Source organism: Lutjanus erythropterus, chromosome 15, assembly GCF_056507025.1.
Source record: "Lutjanus erythropterus isolate fLutEry1 chromosome 15, fLutEry1.hap2, whole genome shotgun sequence".
Taxonomy (NCBI): Eukaryota; Metazoa; Chordata; class Actinopteri; order Lutjaniformes; family Lutjanidae; genus Lutjanus; species Lutjanus erythropterus.
Window position 1 is genome coordinate 12136586 of NC_139331.1, and position 14330 is coordinate 12150915.

Below are 14330 nucleotides of genomic sequence, written 5' to 3' on the forward strand. Positions count from 1 at the left end.
AGCTTCTTGGGGGCCTTTCACATCAATGACTTGGGCCCAGATCTCAGTACACTTGATCCCAAAGTCCAGTTGGTTTGATTAGTGTGAACACTTTGTACTATACTTGGGCACGGTTCAGTGACCCGTTCCCATGTCCACTTGAAAAGGTCGTCTCCAGTATGGTTCATGTGTATTTGGGTATGATACAAAGCAACAGTACTTAATGTGAAAACACCCTTGAATTGTTAATATTTTTGGATTTCTTTAGTCCTTTAAAGAAACCTTTAGCCCTCTTTAAGAATTAATAACAAAGTTCTCAGATTCCAGCTTTTTCATCAGGGACTTGGGCCCTGATCCGAGTGCACTTGACTGCAAAGACCAGTTGGTATTATTAGAGTGAACGCTGTGTACCATACTTGGGCGCTGTTAATTAATCAGTGCCCAGGTCTACTTGAAAAGGTTGTTTCGAGTATGGTTTATGCATACTTGTGTACAGTACAAAGCAACCGTACCTGATGTGAAAACAGCCTAAAGTGTGACATTTTCAGGCTTCTTTAGTCCAATGAGAGTAAACTAAATATCTTTGGTTTGTGGAGATTTGAGGATTTTGGATTTGGGAGACACTGATCAAAAATTTTCATAACTCTCTGACACTTTATGGACCAAAACAGGTAATCAATTAATAAAGAAAGTAATCAACACGTTAATCAACAATGAAAATAATTGTTAGTTGCAGCCTGAGATGGATGACCAAAAGTTACCCCAGACTTAAAAAGACCACCAGACAAGGGACACAAGTTGTTGCCCCTTTGTGGCCTCTTGAAATGATAGTTGTTTTCATTTTTATGTGGCTGAGCTCTCAAAAGATATGTATGCCACTGGCCTATTATTCCTGTTCTTGGTTCAGTTGCTCATAGATAATACAGTCAGGAAGTGCTGCGTGGTTAATAAGTGCGTGTGAATGCACTGACAACATATGCTGATCAAAATTGCTGTGAAGGATTATCATGGGGGGTCTTGGCTTAACCTCACTGTAAAGTCTTGATTGGGGTGATTATAACACACACACATATGCACACCCAGCATCTTTAAGTGGCCTTTTCAGTCCCTCACTGCCCCATCATGTGAATCTGCACTGATTTAGGTCAGTGCACTTGTGGTCCTCAAGGAAGAGGACTTATCTAAATAGCTTTTAGAGGGGCCTCAAGCAAATTGATTTTTTTATTTTTTCTTAGGGTCGTTCACTGATTATCATTGTCGTCTTTTGGGTTGTGGATGAGCACTCACGTCTGCTTAAGGCCCGTTTGGAAATGCATGGCATGGGACCAGAAATCAATGTCCCTGTTTTAAGACCTAAATACACGGCTGAAAGCTTCGAGCTGGGATGAAAATGCCCTGATGGAACAGGAGGACACTAAGCCTCGTTTAGCTAGCACATGGGCTGATAACTCACCATGATCTGTTTGGCAAGGGGAATAAATTCTGTTTCATGGGTGGAAAAAAAAAAATCCCTCATCCAGTTGAAACCTTATATTTTTTAAATATTACCCTGATTCACAAGGACAGGATATCAGCAGCATACAGGCACTCAAAACAAGCAGCTTCAAATCAGATCACACGTTATCCATTGGACATTCCTGGAACTGTGCACTGTAAAACCCGTGAAGACAACAAATGCTAAAGGATGGAAACATGCATGAGGGAGAGCAGAGGTAGCCCTTAATCCGGAAACACACATACACTCACATGCCAACAACACACACATTTTTGGGCGGTGTTTGGCTGTCATTACGTAACATCAATATTGTGTCTGCAGTGGCCCAGCACCTCTCTAAGCCGCTGTTTCGCTAGATGTGTGTGACATTGTGTGCCCCTGAGGCTGTGGCTCAGTGTGTTCATCATTGTCAGTGATGCACGGATACACACACAAACACACGACACAGCTAGCATGGGAAAGACCTGCTTCACTTGAGAGAAGGTTTATTATTTCATTGTTAAAACCAATGCATTGGTAATGAGGTTGATGCTATCTCATCCTGAACAAAGCTAAGCATCACAAATCTTTCTGGCTTTTCCATAATTGCAAACAACTCCATGTGGAAAGAAACAGAGCTATTATTGACACGGTGTTGTGAAATAACCCAAGATCGCAATCGATTAAAACAACAACAAAGCAATACTACATCGATCCTAATCTACTTTTACACAAGTTGGATGACAGCAGTCGGGAAAAACAAGCGTTTCACCACTCCTCGTGATGAATGCATCTCAGAAAACTTGCTTGGGTGAGAAATATAATAGCCCGCAGGTCGACACTACCTTCTACAGGCGAAAATTCTTCACCAGCACAGATTTACTCAATTGGCTGCTCTGAAATCCGAGTGGAGTGACCATGTTGTGAGGTCAGATGTGGCCGCCGTGTGAGGTCTGCAGAGTGACTTTATTTAATGCTGTCCAAATGCCAGTGGCTCCCCTGGGCATTTAGGAGACAAGCTCGAGGATTGCCGCTCAAGTGCTAAATGAACAGCATCTGTCCGGTTGCCAGACACACACACACACACACACAGATGGGAAGAAAAAGAAGAGGAGGAGGATGAATGCACTTGGTGTCCTAAGAGTTAGAGGCTTGTATTTCATATTGTTTCCGTCAAATTTTTACATTTTTGCATACTTCTACCAAACGCAAGCCTCAAAGTCCTTCTCTTTTAGAGGCAAAAAAAAGGCACTGGGAGAGGAGTGTATGAAAGGGGGGCCCAGCAAAGGGCCCTCAATAGGTCTTGATGGTGTTGGGGGAGTGGCTGAACGGCAGTAAGGGGTTGGCTGGGAAACCTGGGGGTGGAGTGGTGGGGGACCGTAGGAGGGCATATTGAGCTTAAAGGAGGTTGGGTTTTGGAGACATCCTGCTGTCTGCTTAATTGAATTTCTTGTGCGTTGACACGGCTGACAATCCCCCCTCCCCTTACTCCTCTCCCTTTGGGGATACAGGCTGTGTGTGTGTGTGCGTGTTTACTCGGACACGGTGTGTGTGAGCAATCAGTGAGGAGAGCGTTGTCCTCTGTTCCAAAGAAATAAAAAAAAAGAAAGAACAGCAGGGGCTGCACCAAGTACCACTGTGTTTCATAACCTATTATAGTGACTTCTATTTCCAGACTTCTCAACGTCTGCATTCGCTTTTGGTGGTCTGCAACCCAATTCTAGTCAAACACCGCCTGAAATATGATGCTGTCACTGAGAGCTTGCATTAGGCTCGCTGATAGTGCTGCACAGACTCAGTATAGCTGTGTGAGATTAAGACAAATTGGCCAAGCAAGACAGCAAAGTGCTGCTTCGACACTGTCCAGATGAACTGATAAAGATCCTCATCTCTGTAATAATGTTTGTTGACCTTTAACAGACCCTCACACATTCCTCTGGCCTTTTAGCTGCTAAATGGCCCTAAAGGAACAATGTTTCTAACTCAGCAGATAAAGTGACTCTAAACAGAGAGCATAGTCTGTCTGACATGGACAGAGAAAGAGAATATTGTCCAATCCAGGCTGATGTCAGCATATTTTTTCTACTTTTACAACAGTTGAAGGGACAGCGTAGCAGCTCATGCTGTGCAGAGTGCTGCATATTTCTTTAAAGGCATCAGAAAGTTGTCCATGTCTATGATGTCACCACTGTTTTTAATGACTTGCAGTCTTAACCCATGAAAGCTGATTTATTTGTATATAAGAAACAGATGCCATTTGGTTCTAGTCACTTGTCACTTGTCACAATGTAAGTTGTCATACCCTTGGTGATGTGAGTAAGGTCATTGCATGGACTGACATATGTACACTGATGCATTGAAATAAAACATGCAGGAAATAAAACATTGATTTAGTAGATGGGCTTAAGTCCAGCTGTGCAGGAACAACAGAGGCTAGGTCTACTACATTTATGCAGCCACAGCGGCTTTATCCTTCACTTGCACACAAACCAGTATGTGTGTGTTTGTTTTTCCACGTGTGCGCCAGGGCCCAGAGAGATGTTAAATAAGGCTTGACTTCTGTTGACTGGTGGAGACGGCACGCTCAAACAGTGGGCCTTCATTACTGAAAGATTTACAGTGGCCTCTCCTTCTCTACCTTTTCTCATACCTAAAGGCTTGCTCACTCCTGCATATAAAATGGCCTCATTTTGTGATGAAATAATTTCAGTTCCAATGGATTAACTTGCAGGAGTCATGTAAATCTGTGTGGATTTTTTTTTGCATTGGGCTCAACTTTGGTCAAGCCATCTTGACAGTGCTAACTTTTGAGGGAGCAGAAAGCTCATAAATAGAAGAAGCCATTGTAGCTTATTAGCAGTGTTGCAAGATTTGGTCACCTCGGCTCAAAAATGTTTTTCTTGTGGTTATGCCACCTAAAATGTCTATACTGACTTTATACAAATTCGTCACTAGATGGGTGTTTTCCCATGCCTCTACCAAAAAGGAAGATGTCTGTGCGCTTCCCTAAAATCAGAGTCAAATGTACCTAAATCAGGTGAGATTTTGTAATAATCCTCCAGCAAAAGGCGGACTTGTCAGTGCAGAGAGCGAGGCTTAGCATTGGTTGTGCCAGTTACCGACAGCTACAAGCTAACAAACAACAGCATAAACAAATAAAGAATGCTAATTACATTTACCATTATATTACCACTGTATTAAGTCACAGATTTTGGTGCAGACTCATCTGAGTCTGTGGAGGGGAACTTTAACCCTCCTCTGCTGGACTATAAACTGACCTACAGGGTGTGGTTAATTGTTTGCAGACAGGTATAAATCTATGAATTTATTATCCACTATTAACATCTGCAGTTAACAGTTGCTAACTGACAGTTAGCAAGCTCAAGCTGTGAAGTTTGAAATTTGTCTCCTTATTCTCTAAAAGAACAAAACACCAAGCTTGAGTAAACCACACTGTACAGAGGAAATGAAAGGGTTAGCTGTTATTGGTTAGCCCCCCACTCACAGTAGTTCACCAGCTAGCCCTTTGTAGTCACTACATCACCAAGCTTCTAGATACAAATAATTTGTAAAGATGCACAGATTCATTTTAGTGTGGCAGTTGTGACCAGGCCTTAATACACTGCAGCACTCATTACCATGAATCTGTCAGTCCAATCAGCGTCACATGACTCTTAGGAACCAGTCAGATTGGTTAGTGAGTCATTGGAAATCTAGACTCTGTTTCAACACAAACCATCCACTTGAATTTGATTTATATGTTGTTGGATATCAAAGCAGACTGGAATCATACATTTGTGCTCTTGTGTACAATGTGCTGTTCCTAAGAAGCTGTGCCTTCCTATGTTTAGTCACTCTGTTGAGTCACCCTGTAAACCTACCCACTTAGGTTCAAATTAGACCTAATTAACTTGCTGAGAAGTCATAAAATTGTGTGTTTAAACTGGGGTCTTTGGCACCTGGTCTTTCTTTGTGTTTGTGTGTCTGTGTGTGTCTTAATATATGAGGTGCCACAGTGATTCTGAACGCTTCCCCCTTTCTGATCTGGAGGCTTTTCTCTCTCTGCCTCACGCTCTCTTTTCAGTTTCCCTTTCTTTTACCCTTGGGGAGTGACATGACCTAAAAGCTCACAATGAAACTGTAGAACCAGTCCTCCCAGTTAGCCACCAGTGCGTGTGTGTTTCATCACACTAACACAATTCAGACATTGTCTTGATATTCATGTGTGACTGGAGCATTTGCTAATATTCTCTCTGAGTTGAACTATCAATAATAAAAGTCAGATCACACATTTAAGTCCCTTCTTGAGAGTGCAGACTTGAATAAAAGATCTATTGGGGTTAGCTTTTTATGTGACACAATCAAAGTCCCTGTTTATCTTTTTTTAAATCACAGCAAAATCTCAAAGAGTCAGCCAGGCTTTTAATATCTGTGTTTTTCTCAAGTAAACATCAATCAGTAACACCCAGCTAGTCAAAGTGTGTCTCGCCGATTCTCTGTAGGAGCTCCTTTCTTGTTTCAGAGGAAACAGGAGGATCAACGACACAATGGTGTTTTCCTTTCTGCTGTGGTTTCAAGTCATTGTGTGGCTTGTTTTGCGAGGCTGAAAAAGGGCATCTAAACAGGAATAGGATGTTTCCGTCGCTGGTATCCTGTTTGTCCACACTCATGTTCATGCCTGCGCTCCAAGAAACTGACTCGGTTTCTTGTCGCCTCACCCCAATGTTGCATTAAAAGGCAACACCTCTGAATTGCATCATCACAACTATAAAAACAGGACTTGGCAACTAAACTGAAATGACAGCGTTCAAGATAATTAGGATCTTATCGAGTCATGTTAAAACAAGCAGTGATACCCACAAAGCCGCAAAAAACTGTAAACACAACACTTATATATAATCACTTAGTAAATTATATCATGTCAAAGGTTTTAGCAAACACTTTAGCTTTATTTTTACTTAAGCACACAAAGAAAAATATTAGAATTCTGTTGGAGTTGTGTTTCTGGCAAATGTCTAAGTCTAATAGTTGCTTTCTTTTAAACTCCGTTTTGGGTCTCCACCAACCCATAAATGAAAATATCTGTCTCTTTAGCGGCTAAAGTTTTGAAGTTCCACAAAGAAATATAATTTGCTTCAGTGTTTTTCAGTTTTGTAGTTTGCAAATTACACCCAAAGTCAAACTGGACACTTTAAATTGTCGTCCATTCACTTCAGGTTTTGTTGAAATTTGAGTTTTTAAAGCTACTACAAGAAGCTTTCATATTTTGTTGATTTTGGAGGCCGCTGTGGACAAAAGCAGTAGTGTTTCCTCCAACATAACCACAAACTATGGTGTTAATAATAAAATTATCTAAATTAAAATCTTCTTTTGCCTTTTAACAGGCTAACATACTACTCACGTAACTCTACCTGGGACAATGTAAGCACAGACTTGTTTCATCTGACCTGGAGGCAGCCATCAAGAATTACCATTTATAAATAGCCGGTCTTCTCACTGATGGACTTGTTTGCTTACATAGGGCATATAGAGTCATCAGTATGAAACTGAAACTGTTTCATAACCAGTTGAAAACTCCTTGTAGTAGCTTTAAAAATTAGTTTTTTGAAATCCGTCCTCTACAGTGACTGAGTTCTTTGAGAGTTTCCCTGCAGCACAGCATGGGCTCTCCTCACACTCTCTGGCATGCGTTTCCCAGCACCCCGTCTTCCTGGGTGAGGCCTGCCTGGTCGTCTGATAACAGAGATAATGAAATAGCAACACACACACACACACACACACACACACACACACACACACACACACACACACACACACATGCATAGCTCCATACAGGAGAAACGGAGAGAAAAAGCCACAGGGTGAACTCTCAGCTGTGTACTGTCAATGAAAAGCCTGCCTGTCAGGACGTCCCACATTCCTGGATAAACAAAAGAGGAAGTAGGTCTCGCTCCTCTTAGTGACACAGCAGGAATGAGACTGCATGGAAAGAGGAACAGGAAGATGGAAAACGAAAGAGAGCGTGTGTCTCTGGGTCGCTTTTTTTGAACTTTTACCTCCCCCTCATCTTCCCATACCTGTCAGACCCCGCTTCTCCAGCCCTTCCCTCTCCCTCCATTGGCATCCATCTTTCTCTTGATTCCTGTGAACCTGCTGTCTGATCTGCTGTCCGTTCACTCCCGTCAACACAGCACTCAGCCGACAGAATGAGGTTATACAGCCAGCATGAGCCTCGCACACACACACACAGAAATGGACTCACTGGAAGATTTGATGCCAGCGCCTTTCACAAAAAATAAGTTTTTCAGCAAGTTCTGCATGCTTCGTTGTTTGTGTGGTCATCTCTGACATTTGTCAGGGACATAAATGTGTCAACAGTGTGTCATCTTACATTATTAAGAAAATTTCAGCCACTTTTCCCAGTCTCCCTTCCTCTGCGTCTCCCTCTATGTCTGCACTGATCTAAATGTATGTCCTTCTTTTCTGATCGTTTAGCAGTGGGCTGCTGGAGGGGCTGGGTTGCTCAGTCGCCTAGGCAACAGCAATGATCAGTGGGGCGAGTGGATGGCGCCCACGCCTAGCCTCAGAGTCACTGAAGCGGAGGGAAGTAAGGGATAGGGGGATGGGGATAGGTTTGGGCATGGTCGGCCTCCATGCTGGTTGACCCGTGCAGAATGATGCCAGCCAGAGTGAGGTCAGCTCTGTTTGCGTGCGTGTGTATGGTTCTCATTGTTCTGAAGTAACTTACTCATAAGAGACAAACAGGGTGTGGTCTAACATATTCAATCATTTTTAATTATAATACCTTGTAACATAATATTATAATATGGTATTAGTAGCCGGTTTTATTATCAGATGTGGAAGACGCACTTGAGCCTGGGTTATTTTAAGAATCAGGTGATTGTAGCTGATCTGATTGGTTTGGCTTTTCCAATATGCATTAACCAACTAACTGATAGGTGGTAAGCTCTCAAAGTTGGTTCTGGGGACCAACAGGGGTCCTTGAGTGGTTGTAGTGGGTGCCCAGCAATAGGATTAATATATTTTAACTTTTATGATGTTTAAACAACAATTGAAGAAATTGTGTTGGTAGTTTTGATTGGTTATTATTTAAAGTGACCCTAGTTTGACTGTTGATTTGAAAAACTTTAGTCCTCTCAAAGTGGGGGTCCGTGGTCTAATGTCCATGTATTGTGGGGTCCTTGACATGAAAAAGTTTGCTCCTGTACTTAAGATACAAAACTTTTTATATGATTTTCCTTATGACTCTTACACACTTATGTGACAAAGAGACCACTTATTTAACAAAACTCTTTTCTTATCTAAACCTTAATTCATAGATTTTTTTTAGTCACTTGCGGGCAGTGTAACAAGTTCTGAACACAACACTGAGATATTCTCACTTAAATAAATCATGCTGAAATGTCAAATAGTGGCTTTACACGGAACACAACATTAGCATTCATTCAGAGCTGTATATCAGGCAATCTGGTGAACTCCAGTCCAACAGTCACTCTCCTTTTAGCTCTGTTTTGGTGTCCTCTAACTCCTAAAAGAAAATATGTGGCTCTGTAGCAGCTCGATGTTCCACTGTGCTCATCAGGCAGGCAACATACACTGAGTTATCAGAGCTTCTTCGCTGAAAACACTGGTGCTGCTGGAAAGAGGTTGATGAGTGCATTGAAAACAGTAATGTTGCAGGGCGTAAAGCCAAAATGCTAAGTGATATTGTGTTTCCTAACTCTACTTCATCCAGCGTAGAATGACAGAGCAGACAGATTTGTAATGTTATAGTATGTTAAACTACAGGACAGAGACTGCTGGATCCCACGTGAAAATATGCACATCTGTGGAGAGTGTACATGTACACTATGCACCTGCAAGGATTCATATGATGTAAAACAAATAACACACTCCAGTTACCATTTAACTGAATGTACTCTTTATTCTTTTGCAGTACAAATCTGTTTACTCATCTTTCATAATGTTGAGAAGTAACAAATTTAAGCTGCATATATTTCCTGATGAAATAGTACATTGGCTAATTTTAAATAAACTCTAAAGAACGCCCTTTCCAGCCCAGCTTGTAGAGGGCATTCCTCTTCTACACTATAGAAGATTTATCGAAGGTACTGTCCCTCACTTGTCCTCTGTCCCAGTTATCAACCTGTCTTTAACTGACTAAAGCAGATTTTAATAAGTGGTACTGCACACCTGACAAGACTCATATTGATCTGTGTTATATGTCAAATCTAAACAACTGATTAAGATTCAAACGAGAGACATGGGCGGGGAGTCTGGAAGAGTAACAGGGCTCAGGTGGCACAATGACAAAAACCCATCTGGGGTTGCACCACAAACTCACCATCAGCAATTTGATTCTGTCTATGCAACACACCCAGTGACCTTCGACAGGGGAACAGTCCCAGGTTGCCAAAAGTCAGCAACTCCTAGACAGAACACCTCTTCATCAGCTCGATTCGAGGCCTGGGAGGAACAAGGCGTTCATCTGGATTTTCTGCCTGTCAGCTCTTTGCTTTTGGTTGCTGTGACATTGGAGACTGGAGTCAGCAGATGTCTTCACCTTGCTTGCATTTAGATAGTGCTGTCACCTCCCTGCAACATGTAGTCTAACAGTTATAGATTGTTTTTCCTCTCGTGCTCAAAATGTGGGCACGGGGCCACTTTTGCTGGGTCCCACATGGAGTGGCTCATTAGTTTTCAAATTGAGAGGCATAATTCCTGACTTGGAATTTGTGCAAATGTTTTAGCTGACTGGAAAATCGATTGCACTGTTGCAATAATGAAATATTTTAATGCTTGATTGGTTGCTTGGATGATAACTTCATAGTCATAGTTGAGACATAACTGGAGTGCCTGCAAAAAATGTGAAACTGGCAGCCAGCCTTCTAGATAGAAGAGATAATGTGGAGTTTTGACAGTCGGCTGAAGCATCTGGAATGAATTGTACAGTCAGGATGTTTTTTGGGATGGTTTCAGGTAACCTTGCGCTGCTAGTCTGGAGGCTAATTTCCTCTTGCAGGCCAATTTTAAGTGCCAAGACTGGACTGTGTAACTTGGGAAAACATATATCTGTTTTGGTTTGGGATGGGCCTTCAGACAGACATTTCTCTAGACTTGTTCTTTGAGTCTGGATTTGGTTGACAAGTGATCAGTCAAAGGTGATTATGTGACTGTTTGTGTGTGATGGATGCAGAAATTGGATCTTTTCTTTATTTTTCAAACACGTAAAGAATAAACTGATTTGGCAGCATATGAGTGGTATTGTGAAGGTTGGAGAGTTCTAGAGGTTGCGGTGTAACCACCCTCCTTTCCAATAATGCCCCACAGTCCACTCTGGCCATCTGTCAGTGTAACCTATTGTTATCCACTGAATGTTACAAAGATGGTGGGAAAAGGATCTTCCTGTCTGCCTGTCTGAATTTTTCAGAAGACTTGGTGGGGAGCTTACATGGAAGTATGTCTTTACATAGAAAAATAAAAAGCAGATACACAGTTTATGAAAGAAAAGGCGAAATAACATTTGTTCCAAGTGTCTGGACAGTTTCTTCAAAAAATGGGATGATGTTTTACTTTTACCAGATAATATTTTCCTTTGCTATTAGCCACTTTAGTGGTATGACCCTGTGAATGGCAATGTTGGTCAGTCTGTCAGTTTGTTCAGACTGAAATATCTGCAGGGCAACTATTAAAAAGCTTTGGATGGGTTGGCATGGAATTTTGTCCAGACATTGATGGTTCCTAGAATCATCTTGATGACTGTGGTAATTCCCTGGCTTTCTCTTTCCCTCTAGCACTACCAGCAGGTCATAGTTTTCATTTATCCTGTAAAATACCCCAACATCTACCAGATGGATTGACAAAAAATTGGTACATAAATTATTAATTATTCCCTGTAGGCTTGGATGATTGAATGATTATATCCACTGTCTGTGATTGGCTGAGTCTATCATCGGTTGTTGGTTTGTTGGAGATCTTTTTGCAGGATCTTTTTTTTTTTTTTCATTTTCTTTTTCAAAATTGTATGGTTTGTCTCAAAAGAACAGGGACAGACTAATTTAGTGGCACAAAAGAGGAAAGCAGCCTGTAGAGCCAGAATGTTTTCACATCTACCAGTGGTGAATTAAGGATTTATTTTGACCAAACTAGAGTTGGTGATTGTTCGTAAAGCAGAAAAGTAACTAAGACAGATCTGGTAGCTTTTATGTTGTTTTTCTGTAAAGTTTTAATGAAGCGTGTTTTACTATGACTTAACAAGGCAATTAAATACGCAAATACACTGACAATTACCAGTTGTGGGCTGAAGGTTGCTGGTTGGAAAATTGAAACATATCGTCCAACCCTAGTTCCCACATGATGAATCATACTGGCTTTGGTAATCCCCTCCCTTTTCATCTAGTGCGACCAAGAGGTTGTGGTTTTACTGGATGGATTGCCATGAAATTTATTAGAGCTGCAAAAATGATCGGAATCAAGATAGACAATGACACTAACATTCGAGCAGCCACGCCAGCCTCATAACTAAATCTCAGTGTAGTGTAACACCCAGTCCCTAGGTGTTTCCTATTGGGTCCAAAGCCTTTCACCTTGTGCTTTATGAGGTAAAATATATAAAGGGGAGATTTGACAGATGAAACGTAGGTGAGTCACATGGATAAGGTCATAGGCCAGCTTTGAAATCTCATGGCTGTGAATACATCATCAGTATTCCCCCAGCACTTTAAATATTTATTCAAAAATGATTCATCTGGTTTTCCTGCGTCGCAGTCGTGCTGCTCATGACAAATACTCAGCGACAATCTGATTGCTGTTGAAATTCCATCAGAAACGTATTAAGACCACCCCACTTAACTGGGCTTGGCCTCGGATTATAAGGGCTGATCAAAGTCATTATTTATCTGAAGTCAGCCAAGTGTAGGGCATTCGATCCCACCGATGTGACTGTCACAATCATAAAGCGCTTAGGTGAAAGCTGATAATCATCAAGGCAGTTTGTCTGGCTAAATCAATGACTGGCAGCCTTGATGGATGACAGTGAGAGGAACAAGTGCAAATGCATTTTATCCTTTCATCTATTCGCATTTATTTGACAATCATGGTACTGGGGGGTATTTGTGCTGGTATTAATATTCGTGGAATATCCATCAGGGATGTCCACACGATTATCTGAAACTCTGGAGATGTTCACGAGGCTCCCTCCGATCCTCTTTGACTCCATCAGAGCTAGCTTGGGGTTCAGCAGATGTACAGATAATGTGCGATCACAGAGGCTGCTTGGCTCTGGTTGGCCACAGTAACTGATCTTAAAAGGGGATGTGGTGGAGACTGATAGATGGAGAATGGAATAAAAGTGGGGATAGAGGGACTTTGGTTTAAGAGCGTTTTGATGGCGTGTAGAGGATAGAGATGACACTGTATTGTTTTTGTCAGGACAGCCATTATGGCTTCGTATAGAGTTGGATGGAGCCAGTTATTCTTCTTCAGAGGGGCATCACGCAGCATATTTCAAACTCATCTCACTCACATGCTGAGAGGAGATGACGCTTCTGACAGTCAATTATAGCTGGCCTGTTTCTCCTCTTCAATACTGTGGCCTCTTTAGTTCAGATCTCACACTGCTTCACTCCTCTGCTGCTGTTTTGGGAGCATTCAGCATCAGCAAATTCTGAGTCAGGCGCTTGCAAGGCAACAAAGCTTGGTTAACACTTTAAGTGTTCCAAAGCACTATAAACACATAATAACTGGAGAATGGCTGCTTTTAAACATAATTACAACATTGTTAACAGGGGTTGAGTGTCAATCACAACTGATTTATACTTTTGTTAAGCCTTGCTGGACATACAATGATTATAATTTGGGCTGGACAAATGATTATTATTGAATTACTAACATTATGGTTGTCTTACTGACTTGTATCACATTAGTTGAACCTATTGATCTGGCCAGACATCGACAGCCTTTAAGTGCTGTAAGAATCAGACCTTAACACATGTAAGAAAATATAACACAGTGAAAATATTACAAATGGATTTGGATAAGCAGTGCTTAAAGCAGAATTTCTGATCCATTCTGGGCCCCTCAAGGGGGTCAGTCAGAATGTAATCACAGGATCGCAGTCATGGGCTGATTAATCGGGGTAGTTAACTGGCATTTTATGATAATTGCCATCAGTCGCCTGTACTCACAAGGCTGTTAAACTAATCTTTCTCAAGTTTTTATACCAACATGACAGCTCTCTTGTTGGGATCATGAGAATTGTAACCACCATCACTGGTGGTAATGGAAAGTGCATTTTAATAATACCAGAGTTTTGTATGAAATGACACGTGTATCCATCACTGGAGGCAGCAAACAAATCTCGAGTGGCTGCTCTGTCTACTCGTGTATCCATTTACAGTTAAGCCAAACCAACTGTGGACTGAGGAAATTGCTTGCGTCACACTGTTTTGATAAAGAGGACAGTTAACAATATCGTCCAACACCAGTTTCTGTCTCTCACATGACATGAAATGCACCTGCTTTTGAGGTACATGTATCGTTTTCTAGAAAATCCCCTTCTGTATGGGTATGCAATTTGAGTCTGGGAATGTCCGGGAAAGGTGGACCCTGCCAGTAGCAATAAAAACTACTATATAAAGTGTCAGTTACAGAATACAAATAGATCAAATCACTATTATCAAAACAGTTGAATAAGTTGTGCATTATAACTTTAAAATGGCATCACAGGCCAGGAAAGGTTGCACTGAGTTTAGCATTATATAATACGCCTCTGATACTTACAATTGATGGAAACGCCGCTGCAGCTGTGACATTTTCAATGATGTCTGGGTGAGGTTAGAACTCAATGAACCCACCC

The 14330-nt window shown here is 41.5% G+C and overlaps 1 protein-coding gene across 4 annotated transcripts in view; it reads left to right on the forward strand.

Moving 5' to 3' along the window:
• Positions 1-14330, forward strand: part of ccdc85cb (coiled-coil domain containing 85C, b) — a 62478-nt gene that overhangs the window by 1820 nt on the left and 46328 nt on the right. The window lies entirely within an intron of this gene.